The following is an 18,909-nucleotide window of genomic DNA, read 5'->3' on the forward strand; positions in this document are numbered from 1 at the left end:
AAAGATAATCTCCTCATCACCTACTCTAAGTACCAATTTTCCATCACCCACATCGATTACAGCCCTAGCAGTGGCTAAAAATGGATGCCCCAAAATTAAGGGCACTTCCACATCTTCATCCATGTCAAGCACAACAAAGTCAACAGGAGATATGAATTTATCTACTTTCACAATTAGGTCTTCTATAATGCCTCTAGGATATTTAACAGATCTATCGGCTAATTGAATATTCATCCTAGTAGGTTTAGGTTTCCCAAGACCAAGTTGCTTGAACATTTTATATGGCATTAAATTAATGCTAGCGCCTAAATCAGCTAGTGCTTTCTCAACATTCAGACTACCAATTAAGTAAGGGATAGTAAAACTCCCTTGATCTTTTAGTTTGGTTGGCAGCTTGTTTTTGAGTATGGCTGAGCACTCCTCGTTGAGTTCTATTGTAGACAAGTCCTCGAATTTCCTTTTATTTGTTAGAAGCTCCTTCAAAAATTTTGCATATGTAGGCATCTACGAGATGGCTTCAACAAAAGGTAAGTTGATATGTAATTGCTTAAAAAGTTTAAGAAACTTACCAAATTGTGCATCAATGTGATCTTTTTTCAATTTTGCTAGGTATGGAACTGAAGGTTTATATTCCTTCGACACTAGTTTGTCACTATTTTCGGGTTTTTCTTCCCCCCCTTTCACTTACCACAGTTTCTTGTGTTAGCTTTTTTTCAGTTTTCGCTAACACTTTCCCACTCCTTAGCGTAACTGCTTTCACATGCTCTTTTGATTTGGTGTTACTAGGTAAACTTCCTAGTGGTCTTTCTGAAATTAGTTTGGAAAGCTGGCCTACTAAGTTTCGAGCCCTTGGATTGACACTTGTTGATTTTAAGTGTTGTCTCGGTGTTCTGGAAATGAGTTTCTGGTACCGAAATAACCTTTGAGAGCATCTCTTCAAGGTTCGGCTTCTTTTGCTGTTGGTAGGGTGGTTGTTGGTAGCTTGGAGGTGGTTGTGGTCTTTGATTTCCTTGACCGCTCCACCTGCATTGTAAGTTTTACTATATGGATTGTTTTGAGGTCGAGGATTATTACCCATATAGTTTAATTGCTCGTTATCCTTGTTGTGGCCATAAGATTGGTATTTCGAATGGCTTGTTCCACCTCCACTTGCTTCGCACTGCATTACTGGGAACCTATGAAGAACTAAGAAAATCATCAATCTTTTTATTTAAGAGTTCTACCTGATTAGAGAGCATGGTGACTGAATTGACGTTATAAACGCCAGCTATTTTCGTTTCTTTGTTCTCATCACTTGCCACTAATAGTTATTCAGTGACATCTCGTCAATAAACTCAAAGGCATCTTCAGGTGTTTTATTATTGATGGTTCCGCCAGTAGCTACGTCAACCATTTGTCGAGTCGAAGGATTCAGACCATTGTGGAATGTTTGTACTTGGAGCCAAAGCAGTAACCCATAGTGAGGGCACCTTCTCAAAAGGTCCTTGTATCTCTCTCATGCATCGTAGAGTGTTTCTAAATCCATCTGCACAAAAGAAGAGATATCATTACGTAATTTAGCCATTTTTGCCGGCAGAAAATATTTTAGTAAAAATTTTTCGGTCATTTCTTCCCATGTAGTAATTGACCCTCGTGGTAACGAGTTCCACCACTGTTTGGCTTTGTTCCTCAATGTAAAAGGGAATAACCGAAGACGAATGGCATCATCAGAAACACCATTAATTTTAAATGTATAGCATAGTTCTATGAAGTTGGCTAAATGAGCGTTGGGATCCTCATCCTGCGAACCATCAAACTGAACAAATTGCTGTATCATTTGAATAGTGTTAGGTTTTAATTCAAAAAAAATTGCAGCTACAGCAGGTCTAACTATGCTCGATTCAGTTCCTATTAAAGAAGGCTTAGCATAATCATACATAGTCCGTGGAGCAGGATTTTGATTAACTGCAATTGTAGGAGGTAGCTGATTGTCTTGGTTTGCAGCTATATCTGGGGGTTGAGTATCGTCCTCTTGCTCGTTCTCTGTGAATCTTAAGCTTCACCTTATTTCTTTTTGATTTCTGCGAACTGTGCGATCGATTTCTTTGTCAAAAAGTAATGGTCCTGTCGAGTTTTTTCTAGTCATAAACTATAAAAACTTGCCAGGAGAAGGAAAAAATAAATTAATAACTAATAATAATAAAATTAAATTAAATTGCAAGAAAAATAAATGGCTAAAGTAATAAAAATTGAGCGTTCCTAATATCTTAGTTCCCCGGTAACGGCGCCAAAAACTTGATCGCGTGGATTTCATGATAGGTTTTAAATATTTATAATTACTCGTTCTTGAACTAACTATTATCGCGATGAAGGCAAGTGTACCTATCGAACAGTAGTATAGTTTTAGCAAGACCGGATTGTCGAACCCAAAGGAACTAAAAGTACTAGTAATGACTGTCTTTTTATTATCTAGCCTAAGAATAAAGAGGTTTTGTTTTAATTAACTAATTATCTAAACTAAGAACACACAGAGAATAGAATTGGGGAATTGCTTTTGGGAAAATCGATTGAATGAAGACAATACTTAAGGAAAAAATCCACCTAGACTATTCTTGTTATTCTGGCTTCGAATCGAACGATTTATTCATTTAACTTGTTCCGTAGAGATCCTAAGTTATGTTATTATCCCTATTCAAGACTAATAACGTCTAATCCATAGATTGAATAACCGATACTTTTCTCTAATTAACACTCTAGGGTTGCATTAACTCGATCTATGGATCCCCTTATTAGGTTTCACCATAATCCGGCAAAATCTTGTCACCCTATGTCTAGGCACGTAATCAACTCGGCTTAATTATGACAAATGTACTCTTAGACAGGGTCTATTCCTCCTTTGAATAAGAGCTTATCTTGAATCGCTATCCTGGGATATCAAAACAAGAATTAAAAACACATAATTAAGAACAAGTCAAATATTTATCATACAATTCAGAAAATAATAACAAGATTCGTCTTAGGTTTCATTCCCATTAGGTATTTAGGGGATTTAATTCATAACAAAATAAGAAAACATCTCAGAATAATAAAGAATACAAAACATAAAGAAAACCCAAAACTCCTGAAGGGGAATTAAGGAGTGATCTTCAGTCTTAATGATGAATCCGACTTCTGAGATGAATCAATCGGCTTTCTTGGAGTGTAACATCCTGATTTTGGGCTTCGTCGGAATAGTGGTTTCGGGACCACAAATCTGATGAGGAAATTTTCATTTTTATTATATTTTTATGGTCTACGATTTCACGAAATGATTTTGTGAAAATTTCGTTCGGAAATTTCGACGTTTGGGCACTCAATTTAGTAAAAAGGACTATATTGTAAAAAAGTGCAAAAGTTGAGTTCTACATGTTAGAGGTATCAAACTGTTATGAAATTTAAAATGGGAGGTCCTTAAATGGCAATTAAACCATTTTATAACTTGTTGGACAAAAATGGCCTTGGTTGGGTAAAATTTGAACGAATAGTAAAAAGGGCATTTTGGTCATTTAGGGGTAAAATGAATTAAATGACAAATTTTAAACTCCAAATGTGTCCTTTTCTTCTTGCTACAGCAGAATGTACCAAGAGCAGCCATGGTTAGGATTTTTCCAAGCTTCCAAGCTTAATAGTAAGTGATTTCGAGCTCTGTTTTTAATGTTCTATGTATTTTTGAAATCTTGGTAACATGATCTGCTCATTTCTACTATTATTTTGAGCTAGGATTTATGTTTAAAAATTTACCCATGAATGATATGCATGTATTTTGATGTTTAATGGTAGAATATGAAGCTTGAAATTGTGTTAAACAACTTTTGCTAAGCGATTTTACGTGAAAACGAGTAAAACGGTATAATCGGTAAAAATACCTAATGTTCATAAGTACATGTTAGAGTGAGAATTTGATGTTGCCATAGAAGGGAAAAATGATCAGCATGTCATAAAACATAAGAAAATAGGAAGAAGTTTAATTTCTGAACCTTGGGGAAAAAGTGAAAATATGCAAAAGTTTAGGGGTCAAAATGAAATTTTGTAGAAATATGATTTTTAGACCCATATGAATAGTGTGACTAATTAGTAGGCTAAATGTGATATTATAGATCAAGGAAATCGAGATTTGGGCTTAAATCGGGAAAATATAAGGTTATGGACTAGAATGGTAAATTGCCATTTCCGGATCCGAGGTCAGTTTGTACGTAAATAATTTATCGATTATTTTTATTTTATTATATTTTGTTATCATATGAAATGTGGCTGCCTAGAGAATGATTATTTGTTGTAAATTGCAAATTGAAAAAGGACTATGAATAAATTGTAACATGTTGGAAAGTGAGGGATTTCCCGGTTGAGCCTTCGGAATAGAAACGATACGAATGATCTATTGTGAGGTCACGTGTGTAGTACTAAGTGCAGGCTACTACGTGTACCGGGTAATTGGTCGCATGTGTAGTATTAAGTGTAGGCTACTATGCGTACCCGATAACTTCGATCACGTGTGTAGTACTAAGTGCAGGCTACTACGTGTACCAGATAATTGGCCGCATGTGTAGTACTATGTGCAGGCTACTATGCATACCAGATAGCTTTGGATACAAGTGTGAACATATGTGCAGGCAACTGAGTATCAGTTATTATTCCGAAGAGTTCAACGGAAAAATTGATTAAGTGAAAATACATGTGAACATGATTATATGATGAATAAGTGCAGGTATATGTTTAAGAAAATTCACCAAAAATTCTGTAAGTTGAATTAAATTTCAAATAAATTATGGAATTAAATCTTAATGAGTCTATGTTTTTATAAAAGAAACATGGGGAGAAAAAGAGTTGTATATTATGTGATATTCTAATTTTTGTGAGACAGTGTCAGAATGAATTCGAGATCCCCTGTTCTGACTTGGAAAATTTGTTAAAAATTGTATAAAAATAATTATGGGTTATAATTTATATGCATAGATTCTTTGATGAGTATAATTTTAATAGAAACAAACAGGAACATTATCCGAGTCTCGTGCTATGAGATGAATAAAATTTAGTGAAGAAAGGTCGAAGCTGTCAAATAGCAAAATAGGGGAGACTTTGAATAATAAAATGTACATATTGGCTGGACAAAAAATTCTGAAAATTTTATGGTGGAAAAATAGATGAGTCTAGTTTCTGGGAAAATTTACGGATCTTAATTTTAAGTTCCGTAACTCCAGATATAAATGATTTAGTGACTGTGACTCAAGAAAGCAGCTTAACCAAAACATGTGTAAATGTACAATTGGGTTAGTTTTACTATGGAAAGCATGTTAGTAAATTGCTTATTATTATTTCATGCGAGCTTACTAAGCGTAAAGCTTACCCCCTCCTTTCCATTTCTTTTAGTGTTTTCAGGTTAGCTCAGGGTTGGAGATCGTCGGAGGTAGCATCACACTATCAAGTGAGTGGCATGTATAGGGACCTAGTTTTATAACATCTGTTATTATAATCTGGACAAATATATTGGTCTTTAGTGAGCTAATGATTCTAACTAATAAATCTAGCTATTTATGTTATGTTTGATATTGGCGATGTGCATATTCTTGTTTGCCATGCATGGTTGGTAATATGTTATATGTTGTTGTGAATGTTTAAGTCCGTTAACACCTCAAACCCTGTCCCGACATTGGATACGGGTGAGAGGTGTTACATGGAGTAATTCCTTACCCCCTACTCTTCGTCCTCCCTTTTCTTCCTTCTCTAGGGTGTATTTATAGGCTTTGGCATGCCTAAAGGCCATCAAAATTAGCCTTTTTCGAATTGGACTCAACTTGGGCTCCGCAGGGACATGCCCGTGTGACACACCCGTGTGCGATTACTTCAGGTCGTGCTCGAGCCTGCCAAATTGACACGACCGTGTGGTCTGCCCGTGTGAGGAGGTCTAGGTCGTGCTAATTTCGTACTTTGGCCCGTTCCTTGTTCCTTTCGCTCTCCTATGCTCTCCCAAGTGTAAAACATGAAATTAAAGCATTAGGAGCATCTAATTCACCAATTCTAATGGAAAATCATCCATAAAATGCATTAAATCTTGGGTAAAAATATGTATAAGTTACGATTTATCAGAATTCTAGTAGCTAGAAGGATTAATTACCTATGAAATTCAAAACTATAGGTCCTTATATGGCAATTCGACCATTAAAGAAAGTTAGTAGATATTTATTATGAATCATCCATAGAAAATTAAAAAAAGAAAAGGACTAAATCAGAAATTGAAATAATTAAAGATGATAATAAACTAATATAATCTATTTCATCTTCATCCCCAAATTAAAAATACATGGAAACCCTAGCTAAGAGAAAAGAGTTCAAGCAAGCTAAATTGGCTTAATTGGGTAGGTATTCTTGTGTTGTTTTTGGTAATTTTTAAATTTTCGAGATTGTAGTAACCTAATCAATCTATTTTGGAGATTAATTTGAAAAGTTATCAAAGTATCTATTTTTTGAAATGGATTAATATGCTGAAATTCTAAAATTTTTGGTAGAAATTGAAAGGTTGTTGATAGATAAACAGCTTTTGTAAAGTGAATTTTCATGAAATTGTGTTTTAGGGACTAAATTGTAAAGATATAAAATTCATGGAAAATTTTAGATTTTTTTGAAATACATGTGCTATTAATGTTATATGTAAAAATCAGTTAGGCTTGAAATAAGGATTAAATTACATGAATTTCATTTTTCGAGCCTAGGGACGAAATCGTCATTTATGGAAATGATAAGCGCAAAATGGTAATTTTGCCTAGGATGTGAATTGAATTAAATTGAGTATGAAATGGATTAGATTGATGTTAAATTCATTTATATAGATCCGGAAAGACCTAGTATTGAGTTGGATCAAGGAAAACAAAAAGTGTCGGATTAGTAGATTCTGTAAACGAACAAGTATCGAGGTAAGTTCTTGTAACTCATTTGAGAATTTATATGTGTTAATTGAATTGTATGTATGTGTTTGTATAATTACCATGTATAAGAAATTTATCACTTATCCGACAATGACAATCAAGTATTAAATCCCGTTTGAATACATGAACCTCAATTGGATTCTAGGAACCTGTATTGGTTGTGGTCTAGCATATGTTGCAGACACACCATAGCTCAAAAGAGCATCCCGATATTAGCTCTCATGAGCTTCCTGTTTAATGGTTCTTATGAGCTTCCCGTTAATAGCTCTTCGGAGCATCCCGATAGGTTGTGATCCTACATGTGTTGTGGACACACCTTAGCTTTTATGAGCTTCCCGATTATGACTCTTCATGAGCTTCCCATTAATTGGCTCTTTGTGAGCTTCCCAATATGGCTCACTTAAACTTCCTGATATATGGCTATCCGGAGCTCCCTGATTAATAGCTCTTCGAAGCTATCTATTATAGGCTCGCATGAGCTTTCTGAATATTGCTCTTATGAGCTTATTATTTTAGCCCAAATAAACTTCCCATTTTTGTGCTTTATAGCACCCTTGATTGTGAGTTGACGGATTTACCGTATTGTACACCTTGAGTGTATTGCCAATGTATCCATCGAGTTTTCAAATGATTCAATGGGTAACGGTTCGGAAAGGGATAATATGAATTCAATATGACTTACAATGAGATTTCTTGACATGTAAAAATATGATATGTATATGTTCCTTGGAAACTTGAAATGGCAAATACATGCATATGGAAATGGGACATTGATGAGCTTATCCATATTCTTGGTACATATATGAATTATTTAACTAACATGCTTGATGAGGATTTATGTGTGACTAGGTTATTGATTTCATTGATTTGGATGTACTATGAATACTTGTTTTAAATGAAAATAATTGGTAAGTTACTTTCCTGTTATACGAACTTACTAAGCAGTTCTAATACTTACTCGGTTTTCTTTTCTCTATTTTATAGTGCTCAGAAGCTCGTAAAGGTTGGAATCGGTCGGAGCACCTTCACACTATCCTTCAACTCGTTTTGGTATAAATAGCAAACTTATTTTGGTATAATGGCATGTATAGGCTAACTTGGCCAATGTTGACATATAAATGTTTGTTTGTAACCTAGGTATTGGAATGGCTAGTGATGGTATGTTTAGTGAATATATGTAAGAGGATATAACATGGTTAATATATGTGTTCTTGGTATGGTTAGATTGAATTATATTAAACATATATGTTAATATATGTGTTCTTGGTATGGTTAGATTGAATTATATTAAACATATATGTCTTACAAAAGGTAAGTTTGAATACATGTAATGATATATCATGTATAATGTTAATCTTGGCTTAGTTTTAACGTAATGAATTGGTCGGTATATGTATGCAAGTATTGATGTAGGTTGAAGACAAAATGGGTGAGAAATGTGGCCATGAAAATAGCCTATTTTCATCCACATAGGTAGACAGACGGGCATGTAGCTTGGTCGTGTGTCCCCTGAATCTTAAAAAATTGAGAAACAAAATGCTTAGTATTGGTCACATGGGCGTATGTCTCAATCGTGCGAATCCTGCATGATACGTGATATTCGTGACAGGTTTTAAATATTTATAATGAATCATTCTTGAAACTAACTATTATCACGATGAAGGCAAGTGTACCTATCGAACAATAGTATAGCTTTAACAAGACCGGATTATCGAACCCAGAGGAACTAAAAGTACTAGTATCAACTTTTTTTTTATCTAGCCTAAAAAATAAAAGGGTTTTGTTTATCTAACTAATTAACTAAACTAAGAAATCACAGAAAAGAAATTTGGGGAAAGTACTTTTTGGAAAACTCGTTTGATTAAGACAATACCTAAGGAAAAATCCACCTAGACTTCACTTGTTATTTAACTCTGAATCGGACGATTTATTCATTCAACTTGCTCCGTAGAGATCCCTAAGTTATATTATTATCTCTCTCGAGACTAACAACGTCTAACCCTAGATTGAATAATTCAAATCTCTTTCTAACTAACGCCCTAGGGTTGCATTAAATCGATCTATGGATCCCCTTATTAGGTTTCACCTTAATCCGATAAAATCTTGTCACCCTATCTCTAGGCGCACAACCAACTCCACTTAATTATGACAAATTTACTCTTAGACAACTATCCCTCCTCTGAATAAAAGCTTAACCTAAATCAATATCCTAGAATATCAAAACAAGAATTAAGAACACATAATTAAGAACAAGTCAAGTATTTATCATACAATTCAGATAATAATAACAAGATATGTCTTAGGTTTCATTCCTCTTAGGTATTTAGGGGTTTTAGTTCATACTAATGAAAGAAAACATCTCAAAATAATAAAAATAACAAAACATAAGAAAACCCAAAACTCCTGAGGGAATTTGAAGGGAGATCTTCAGTCTTGATGGTGAATTCGGCTTCTAAGATGGATCGATCAACTTTCCTTGAGCAATTCCTTGCTTCCTCCTCTGCATCCCCTGTCTAAATGGCTCATCAGGTGTTTAAATAGGCTTTGGAATGCCTAAGAGCCCTCAAAATTGGCCTTTTCCAAATTAGACTAAACTTGGGCTCGGCAGGGACACGCTTGTGTCCGATTGCTTAAGGTCGTGGTCAGGGCTGTTAAATGGGCACGGGCGTGTGATCTACCCATGTAAATTGTGCTTTTCCCTTGCCAAAGGGACACGGCTGTTTGACACACCCGTGTGAGGAAGTCCAGGCCGTGTTGTTTTCCCATGTGGGTCCATTTTCTCCATTTTCGGCTTGTTTCTTGCTTTTTTTGTTCTCCTATGCTCACCTAAGTATAAAACATGAAATTAAAGGATTAGGAACATCAAATTCACCAATTTTAAGGAGAAACCATCCATAAATGCGTTAAGCATGGGGTAAAAGTATGTATAAATTACGGTTTATCAAATACCCTCACACTTAAGCATTTGCTTGTCCTCAAGCAAAACCCTCAACTCACAATCAAAATAAATTCTTCTTAACTTATAATTCCTATTAATAATATCTCAAAATAATCCATAAGTAATCATACATTGAGAATTTGACTGAAAGAACATTAAAGTTTCAAACATTCCAAGTTGAGTATTTTATCATGAAAGTGTAGGTGTCTCCCCTCATCTAAGTAATTACCTTCGACTCAAAATAACACAGATTTTCACATCTTCACTACAGATTCACTCAAATCACTCGAGGTGTTTAAGGATAATACATGAAGCGCTCAATAGTCAATAATGAAAGTTCATTACCATATGCTTGCATGAAAATCAAATCTCCACCAGTATATATTGAGATTAACATCAATCAAAAGGTCTTTAAAGGGTTGTAACGTGGCTTTGGTTGGAGGGTGTGGTCACAAACTGAAAGAAAAGGTTATAATTGAGATTGAATTGAAAATTTTCTTCACTAGAAAATGTAATTAAACATCAATTGAGTATAAGTGAGTTTATTCTCAGAAGATGGAATTTAGATATTACAGCTCAACAATACCGAATTACTACTAATATGTAAGTATGATTTCTTTTTTAGGAACAAGTAAGCTACATTGAATAGCAAAACATAGCTAAGCAATTAGTTCAAATCAAATCTCGACAAAAATAGGGATCAAATTAGGGGATTTCAACAATAATGGTTTATGGGTTAATATTGAGGGTAAATCAATTAATGGCTTGTTAGGCTCAAAAGGGTTCACTAAGGGTTAATTATGAAGGTAGGCTTTTGTGGAGTGAGTGGGTTAAACCTAAGTGCCTTTATCATTTTGACATATCAACTCAAATGGTGTGGTCTTGACATGCATAATCAAGCAAGTTCTAGAATAACAATTCAATACTGACGCACTCAAAGCAACAATAAAAGTGAGCATGAAAGAAATGATAGATGCTCTAAAGGCTCAAAATCTCACAAAAATTATGGCTTTTTGATGTTTAAACCTATGAATTTCAACTCAAGATCATACCTAAACTTGGGAAAAACAACCTAAAAGTTTTTAATTCTTCAAAAATCAACTTATCATGCTTGATTCCCTAATGTCTTAAAGTTTAAACACTCGATGCATAAATGTCTATGTTTTAATTCAAGACATATCAATAAAAATCATAAATTAATTAAAATTCATTATAATAGTGATGTAAATGGTTTACATGAGAATAAGACACAATTCAAGGATTTCTAATGATGATATAAAAGACCCCCCCACACTTAAGATGTACATTGCCCTCAATGTACAAAGATAGATATAATGAAAAGGATAGATTCATAATCATAAGATAGGGAGAGAAGTGAAACTTCCTGAATGATGAATACATTCCTTGAACTCGAGTTTTGGAGGATAATCGGCGTGAGAGTGGAGAAGGATACTCCGGTGGTCGTAGAGGTTCATTAGTCTGTAAGTCCTGTGCCAAAAGAATATTATATCTGGTGGTAGCTATAATTGTGGTCGAGCAGGACATGGCCGTTGTGAAGAACCTTTCCTAGTGGAGTTTTTAGTTCCTATGCGAGGATAAGCTTTGGAGCTCTTTCTGACTGTGATAAAATCAGGAACTCTTTAAGAGGTATACTGAAGCATAATTACTCTTAATGAAATAGTCGAAGAATAAAAATTGTAAAAACTCAGGATGAAATAGTATTAAAAGGAAATAAAAAATAATAATTTCAAAATATAGAGATAAGAATAAAATAAAATAAATAATAGGTGTTTATAGAGAAATTGGGGCACACAGCCGTGGGGCACGCCCGTGTGCTCTAAGCTTAGCCTGTGCATTTTGTAATTTTCGAAATTAGGCGCATTGGTGTACACGGCCATTGTCAATCTCCGTTCGCTTCTCCCACGTCTGTGTATGCAGGCGCATGCCCATGTTAAATTGATAGGTTTACCCACGGTTTCAAAACACGGGCGTGTTGAACGCTCGTGCTATTTTGGCAGTTTCGTCCATGGCTGTGGCTACTTATCGCATCCCGTGTTGGGGAAGAAATTTTTGCCCTGTTTTTAGACGACCGTATCGCACGGTCGTGTTGCATCTCGTGGTATGTGCATGGCCTACGGCACGCCCATGTGCCTGGCCGTGTGGTTCTGAAAAGCCGGTGTTCAATCATTTGGTTAGTATGTTAGATTTTAGAAACTAAAATTTTAAGAAAATAATATTGTTAGTGCTCGGGTTGCCTCCCGAGAAGCGCTTATTTATAGTCTAAGCTCAACTTACCTCTCTAGTGAATGGTCATGCTGGTTTGAGGAGTTTATACTTCTCATTCCTGCTATGAATCCCATCAAAATAAGGTTTTAGGCGGGTATTGTTTACCTTAAAGGTGCCGAAGTTGGGCTGACTTACCTCGACTGTACCAAATGGGAAAATGCTAAGTACCGTAAGAGGAATTTCTTCATTCAATTTGGCAGTGTCAATGTGAGGATCTGCGGCATCTAATGAAACTTTATGTCCAACCTTAAGTTGATTTGGTGAGGCATTGAGCTCGTTCTGGCGTAGTTTTGGTTTATCGTGTTTTCTCGGTTTAAATGTCAGCCATTCATCTAACTCCCCGATTCGTAACCTTCGTTCTTCATGGGTAGATTCTTTGTTGTGGTTTGAACATGGCTCTTGTGTGTCCTTCGAACTTATTTCCTGCAAAATAGGTTGCATTGTATGATCAGTCTTAGTAGAACAATTTGTACAATCACCTTCAATTTTCGATGTGTTGTTCGGGTTATGAGCTTGAAGGTTGATTGTTTTGTCTCCTACATGAAGTGTGAGTTCACCTGTGGCAACATCAATAATTGTTCTAGCAGTTGCTAAAAAGGGCCTTCCCAAAATTAAAGGAACATTACTGTCCTCTTTTATGTCTAAAACAACAAAATCAACTGGGAATATAAATTTGTCAATTTTAACGAGTACGTCTTCAATGATACTCCTAGGAAATCTGACAGTTTTATCTGCTAATTGAATGCTCATCCTAGTTTGTTTGGGTTTCCCTAGACCTAGTTGCTTAAACAATTTGTAAGGCATAACATTGATACCAGCCCCTAGATCAGCCAACGCATTATTAACATCTAAACTACCAATTATAAAAGGAATCGTAAAACTCCCTGGATCTTTTAGTTTGTTGGGTACCTTATTCAGAAGAATGGCTGAGCAAATCGCGTTCAGCTCCACATGCGACCTTTCATCTAACTTTCGTTTATTTACTTGAAGCTCCTTTAAAAATTTGAATGCGTTCGGCATCTGCGAAAGTGCTTCAGTAAACGGTAGGTTAATATGTAGTTTCTTTAAAAGTTTAAGGAATTTACCAAATTGTTCTTCTGAGCGGTCTTTCCTTATCACATTGGGGTATGGCACACGAGGTTTATATTCTGTACTTACTGATTTTTGTTCATTTTAGCCTACCTCATTCTTACCTTCGCTTACCACCGGTTCTGGCCTTGGTTTTGCCACTAACCCTTCCTCATCTTGAATGGCAATTGCATTGAGTTACTCCCTTGGGTTAGATTCAATGTTGCTTGGCAAGCTACCTTGTGGTCGTTCAGAAATCAACTTGGTGAGCTGTCCAATCTCTAACACCGAGATGAATTTGGTTAGCATCTCTTCAAGGTTTGGCTTTTTCTCTTGCTGGTATGGTGGTTGCTGAAAGCCTGGAGGGGGTGAACCTGTGAAGAACTAAGAAAACCATCAATTTTCTTACTACCTGATTAGAGAGCATGGTGACCGAATCGACGTTATAAACACCAGCTATTTTCATTGGCTTTGTCCTTATGACTTGCCACTGATAATTATTTAGTGACATCTCCTTTATAAATTCATAGGCATCTTTAGGTGTTTTATTATTGATGGTTCCGCCAGCAGCTGCGTCAACCATATGTGAAGTCGAAGGATTCAAGCTATTATGAAAAGTTTGAACCTGTAGCCAGAGTGGTAACCCATGGTGAGGGCATCTTCGTAAAAGGTCCTTATGTCTCTCCCATGCATCGTAGAGTGTTTCTAAATCCATCTGTACAAAAGAAGAGATATCATTACGTAATTTAGGCGTTTTAGCCGGTGAAAAATATTTTAGTTAAAACTTTTCGGTCATTTGTTCCCAAGTATTGATTGACCCCCGTGGTAACGAATTCAACCACTGTTTAGCTTTGTTTCTCAAAGAAAAAGGGACTGAAGTCTAATGGCGTCATCAGAAACACCATTAATTTTAAATGTATCGCATAGTTCTAAAAAGTTTGCTAAGTGAGCGTTGGGATCTTCGTCCTGCAAATTATCAAACTGAACAAATTGTTGTATCATTTGAATTGTGTTAGGTTTCAGTTCAAAAGTATTTGCAGCTACAACAGGTCTAACTATGCTCGATTCAGTTCCTGTTAAAGAAAGTTTAGCATAATCATACATAGTGCGCGGAGCAGGATTTTTATTTACTGGATTAACAACAATCGCAGGAGGTATTAGGTTTTCCTGATTTTCAACCATCTCCTTCGTTGTGGTTTGAATATCATCCTCTTGCTCGTTCTCTGTGTATCTTAAGCTCCGCCTTATTTCTCTTTGGTTTCTACGAACTGTACAATCGGTCTCATTGTCGAAAAGTAATGGTCCTGACGGGTTTCTTCTAGTCATAAACTATACGAACCTGCCAAAAAAGGGAAAAAGAAGAATTAGTAATAAAAATTAGAATAAAATTTAAATTGCTGTAAAAGTAAATTTCTAAAGTAATAAAAATAGAGTGTTCCTAATATCTTAGTTCCCTGGCAACGGCACCAAAAACTTGATACATGATATTCGTTTCAAGTTTTAAATATTTATAATGAATCATTCTTGAAACTAACTATTATCACGATGAATGCAAGTGTACCTATCGAACAGTAGTATAGCTTGAGCAAGACCAGATTATCAAACCCAAAGGAACTAAAAGTACTAGTATCAACTTTCTTTTTATTATCCAGCCTAAAAAATAAAAGGGTTTTGTTTATCTAACTAATTAACTAAACTAAGAAATCACAGAAAATAAATTTGGGGAAAGTACTTTTTGGAAAACTCGATTGATTAAGACAATACCTATGGAAAAATCCACCTAGACTTCACTTGTTATTTGACTCTGAATCGGACGATTTATTCATTCAACTTGTTCCGTAGAGATCCCTAAGTTATATTATTATCTCTCTCGAGACTAACAACGTCTAACCCTAGATTAAATAATTGAAATCTCTTTCTAACTAATGCCCTAGGGTTGCATTAACTCGATTTATGGATCCCCTTATTAGGTTTCACCTTAATCCGACAAAATCTTGTCACCCTATCTCTTAGATAGGGTCTATCCCTTTTCTGAATAAAAGCTTAACTTGAATCAATATCCTGGAATATCAAAACAAGAATTAATAACACATAATTAAGAACAAGTTAAATATTTATCAAACAATTCAGATAATAATAACAAGATCCGTCTTAGGTTTCATTCCCCTTAGGTATTTAGGGGTTTTAGTTCATACTAATGAAAGAAAACATTTTAAAAGAATAAAAATAACAAAACATAAGAAAACCCAAAACTCCTGAGGGAATTTGAAGAGAGATCTTCAGTCTTAATGGTGAATCCGGGTTCTGAGATGGATCTATTGGCTTTCCTTGAGCAATTCCTTGCTTCCTCCTCCGCGTCCTTCGTCTAAGTGCCTCCTCAGGTGTTTAAATAGGCTTTGGAATGCCTAAGAACCCTCAAAATTGGCCTTTTTCGAATTGGACTAAACTTGGGCTCGGCAGGGACACGCCCATGTGTGATTGCTTAAGGCCGTGGTCAAGGCTGTTAAATGGGCACAGGCGTGTGATCTGCTCGTGTAAATCGTGCTTTGCCCTTGCCAAATGGACATGGCCATTTGACACGCTTGTGTGAGGAAGTTCAAGCCGTGTTGTTTTCCTATGTGGGTTCATTTTCTTCGTTTTTGGCCCGTTTCTCGCTCTTTTTATTCTCCTATGCTCACCTAAGTATAAAACATGAAATTAAAGGATTAGGAGCATCGAATTCAACAATTCTAAGGAGAAACCATCCATAAATGCATTAAGCATGAGGTAAAAATATGTGTAAATTACGGTTTATCAGTCACCTAATATTTGAAAATTAAATTGACCACACGGCATGGCACACGTGTATTTGGTTGTCCATGTGACCTAAGTCAGAGAGTTACAAGGACAAGAACATGGGATGGGACACGGCCGTGTGCCCCTATTTTGAATACCCACATGACTTAAGACACAGCGTGTCACTTGGCCGTGTGGCTCACACGGCCTGATCACATGGGCATATGTCCCCTACGTATAAGGAAATTTTGAAAATTTCGCGAAAAATTCTCTGAGTTTCCCATTTGGTCCCGACTTGGTTCTAATGTATAAATTGGGCCTCGAGTAATACTGTATTTGTTTTACAAACTCCAGTAATACTCTGTAACTCTATTCCGTCGATGAATATGGGTTAGGGGTGTTACAACCACTTGGACTTTTGACCATGGTTTAATCATTATTTTGGTCCCTTTAACATTTTAAATCTATAGCAATTAACTTTTGTCTCTTTTATAATTTAATCCTTTTACCTAAATTAAGCCATCAATCATCAAAATTACTAGACTAAACTTCAATTCACCTATAATACAACTCTGTAAATATTTAATAAAAATATTTACAACCTTAATTTACAGAAACGATATCCTAATACCTCATTTTCAATACCACTTGACTTTGGACTGAACCACTTACACTAACCATTAATTCAATTAATTAAAATTCATCAAATCAAAATTCAATATAAAAATTATTGTCGTATAATTTAAATACTAATTATACAAACTCACTCATTGGATTTGTGGTCCTAAAACTACTATTTTTGACTCCATTGAAAAATGAGCTGTTACAAACACAAAGAAGTTAGTGATAAAACTACTGTTCTGAGTCCTCCAAGTCACCCCTCGCAATATAACATAAGATGATAGGCTATCGTCATCAATAATTGTAACCTTCAACTTGTTCATCTAGTTAATTAGCAAGAAGAGTTGTCTAGCCAACTTCACACTAAACAAGTTATGAGTGCTACCTGAATCCACCAATATGTTGACCTTAGTAACCCCAATGCGTGATGCAATCCTTATTGTATTGTGTCCCTAGGACCTATAGATACCATGCAATGACAAGATTGGTCCTTTAGCGGCATCCTCATCAGGTGTGATGTCCTCGAGTTGATCAAGGTATTCCTAAAGATTTTCTTCCTTCCTATCTGAATAAAGGTCCAGTAGCAATTGGTAGAGTTGAGACCTCACACATTTGTGGCCTACACAATACTTAGCTCCACACCAAAAGCATAATTCTTTCCTTGTCTTGACCTCAATCTCAGCTAAAAATAAGGGTCGAGTTGATCCAATCGACTAAGCACTAGACCCAACATTTCCACTAGCCTTTATAGTATGTGTTGTTGCCATATTAGCCTTGGCCATAAGAGAGTTCGAGGGTGTCAGTGATGGTGCCCAAGAAGAAGTGTAACATCCCTTAGAGACCACAAATCCGAATTAGAAATAATTATTTTATAATTATTATAAGTTCTATGATAGGTTTATATGATTTTGTAAAATTTCATGAAGAAATTATATGTGAGAAGTGTTTAATTTGGCTTTAAGGACTAAATCACGTAAAATGCGAAAGTTGCATTCTAATAGCTAAATGTATTAAATAGCTATAGAATTTTTAGTGGAAGCCCTTATGTGGAAATTAGCCCATGAATAAGTTAGTGAAAGATATTTGTTTGGTATTATTGAAATTAGTTAGAAATTAAAAGGGTAAATGGGTAATTAAGTTAAAACTGTATAATAAGACAAAATGCAAAAAGCTATCATCTTTTTTATTTCTCTTTCTTCTCCACCGATTTTTACCCAAGGAAATGGCCATGGAAGCTTGAAAATTTCAGCAACTTCTAACCCTCACAAGTAAGTGATTTTGATGGTCATTTTTGATGATTTTTGTATTTTGGAACCCTTGTAGCTTTTTTTTTATATAAAAATGACCCAAAGGTCAAATTCAATTTATTGCATCTTTCAAAATTAACTCATGGATCTCCTTAGGATAATCCACTCTAAAATCCATGATACAACTTTTATCCTTAGCCAACTTACAAAGCCGGTCCGCTATTCTATTACAAAATCTGGGGGCCCAATTAAAGTTAAACAAATGAAAATCACATTGTTTATACAAAAGCCGCAGACAATGGCCAAAAGCCGCAGACAATGGCCCATAGTAGTCAAGTCAAAATTCCTTTTGTTGAAGCGATTAAGCAAGCTTGCACAATTAGACTCCAGCTCCAGCTTGTCCCGTCTATTTGTCCTGGCAAATTTAATGATTTCATCCAAAGCCTACATCTGTGCCCATTCAATTTGCATTTCTTTTTCCAAACTCCCCATCCGACCCTTGAGAACAAAACCATCAGCATCCCTAGCCACCAAATCGAAGCACATTTGTTTACTAATACACAACGGCATCGAAATTAATTTTAACCACTCCCAGGGCAGGCTTCTTCCAAACCTTTTCCACACTCATGCGCAGCAGCATAGGTGCCTCCACCAAATTAAAAATTTGAAAGTCTTGGCTTAAAGACGCCGCTCTTTCCCAGGTAACTTTGGTATCTTCCTTAGCACCCTGAAATATACGATTATTTCTGCTATTCCAAATGTTCCAAAGGACCGTGATAAAATCAGATATGGCTGTTTTATCTAGATTGCAAGCCACCTCTTCAATCCAGTCAATACAGCGAGAGTAATTGCCAATAAAGAATTTGTTCTTAAAGCCCCCGTACTCCATCACTGCCCTAGCCTTTGGGCAGTCTTTCATAGCATGAATAAGTGTTTCCTTGTCAATACGTGGGAAGGATCTCATGACCTTGTTTCCAGCAAAAAAAATCTGAATTTTTGGTAGAGTATTCAATTTCCATATTAGTCTTCAGAAAAT

At 35.7% G+C, this 18,909-nt stretch overlaps 2 non-coding genes across 2 annotated transcripts; both read left to right on the forward strand.

Moving 5' to 3' along the window:
• The first annotated feature begins 1,451 nt into the window (after window positions 1-1,451).
• LOC121212080 (small nucleolar RNA R71) lies at window positions 1,452-1,558 on the forward strand. Its single transcript, XR_005907290.1, has one exon. It is a non-coding gene; the product is annotated as a small nucleolar RNA R71 (small nucleolar RNA).
• Window positions 1,559-13,871: 12,313 nt separating this feature from the next.
• Window positions 13,872-13,978, forward strand: LOC121211898 (small nucleolar RNA R71). The gene has a single exon (XR_005907115.1). It is a non-coding gene; the product is annotated as a small nucleolar RNA R71 (small nucleolar RNA).
• Window positions 13,979-18,909: the final 4,931 nt, after the last annotated feature.

The sequence above is a fragment of the Gossypium hirsutum genome, chromosome A12 (genome assembly GCF_007990345.1).
Source record: "Gossypium hirsutum isolate 1008001.06 chromosome A12, Gossypium_hirsutum_v2.1, whole genome shotgun sequence".
Taxonomy (NCBI): Eukaryota; Viridiplantae; Streptophyta; class Magnoliopsida; order Malvales; family Malvaceae; genus Gossypium; species Gossypium hirsutum.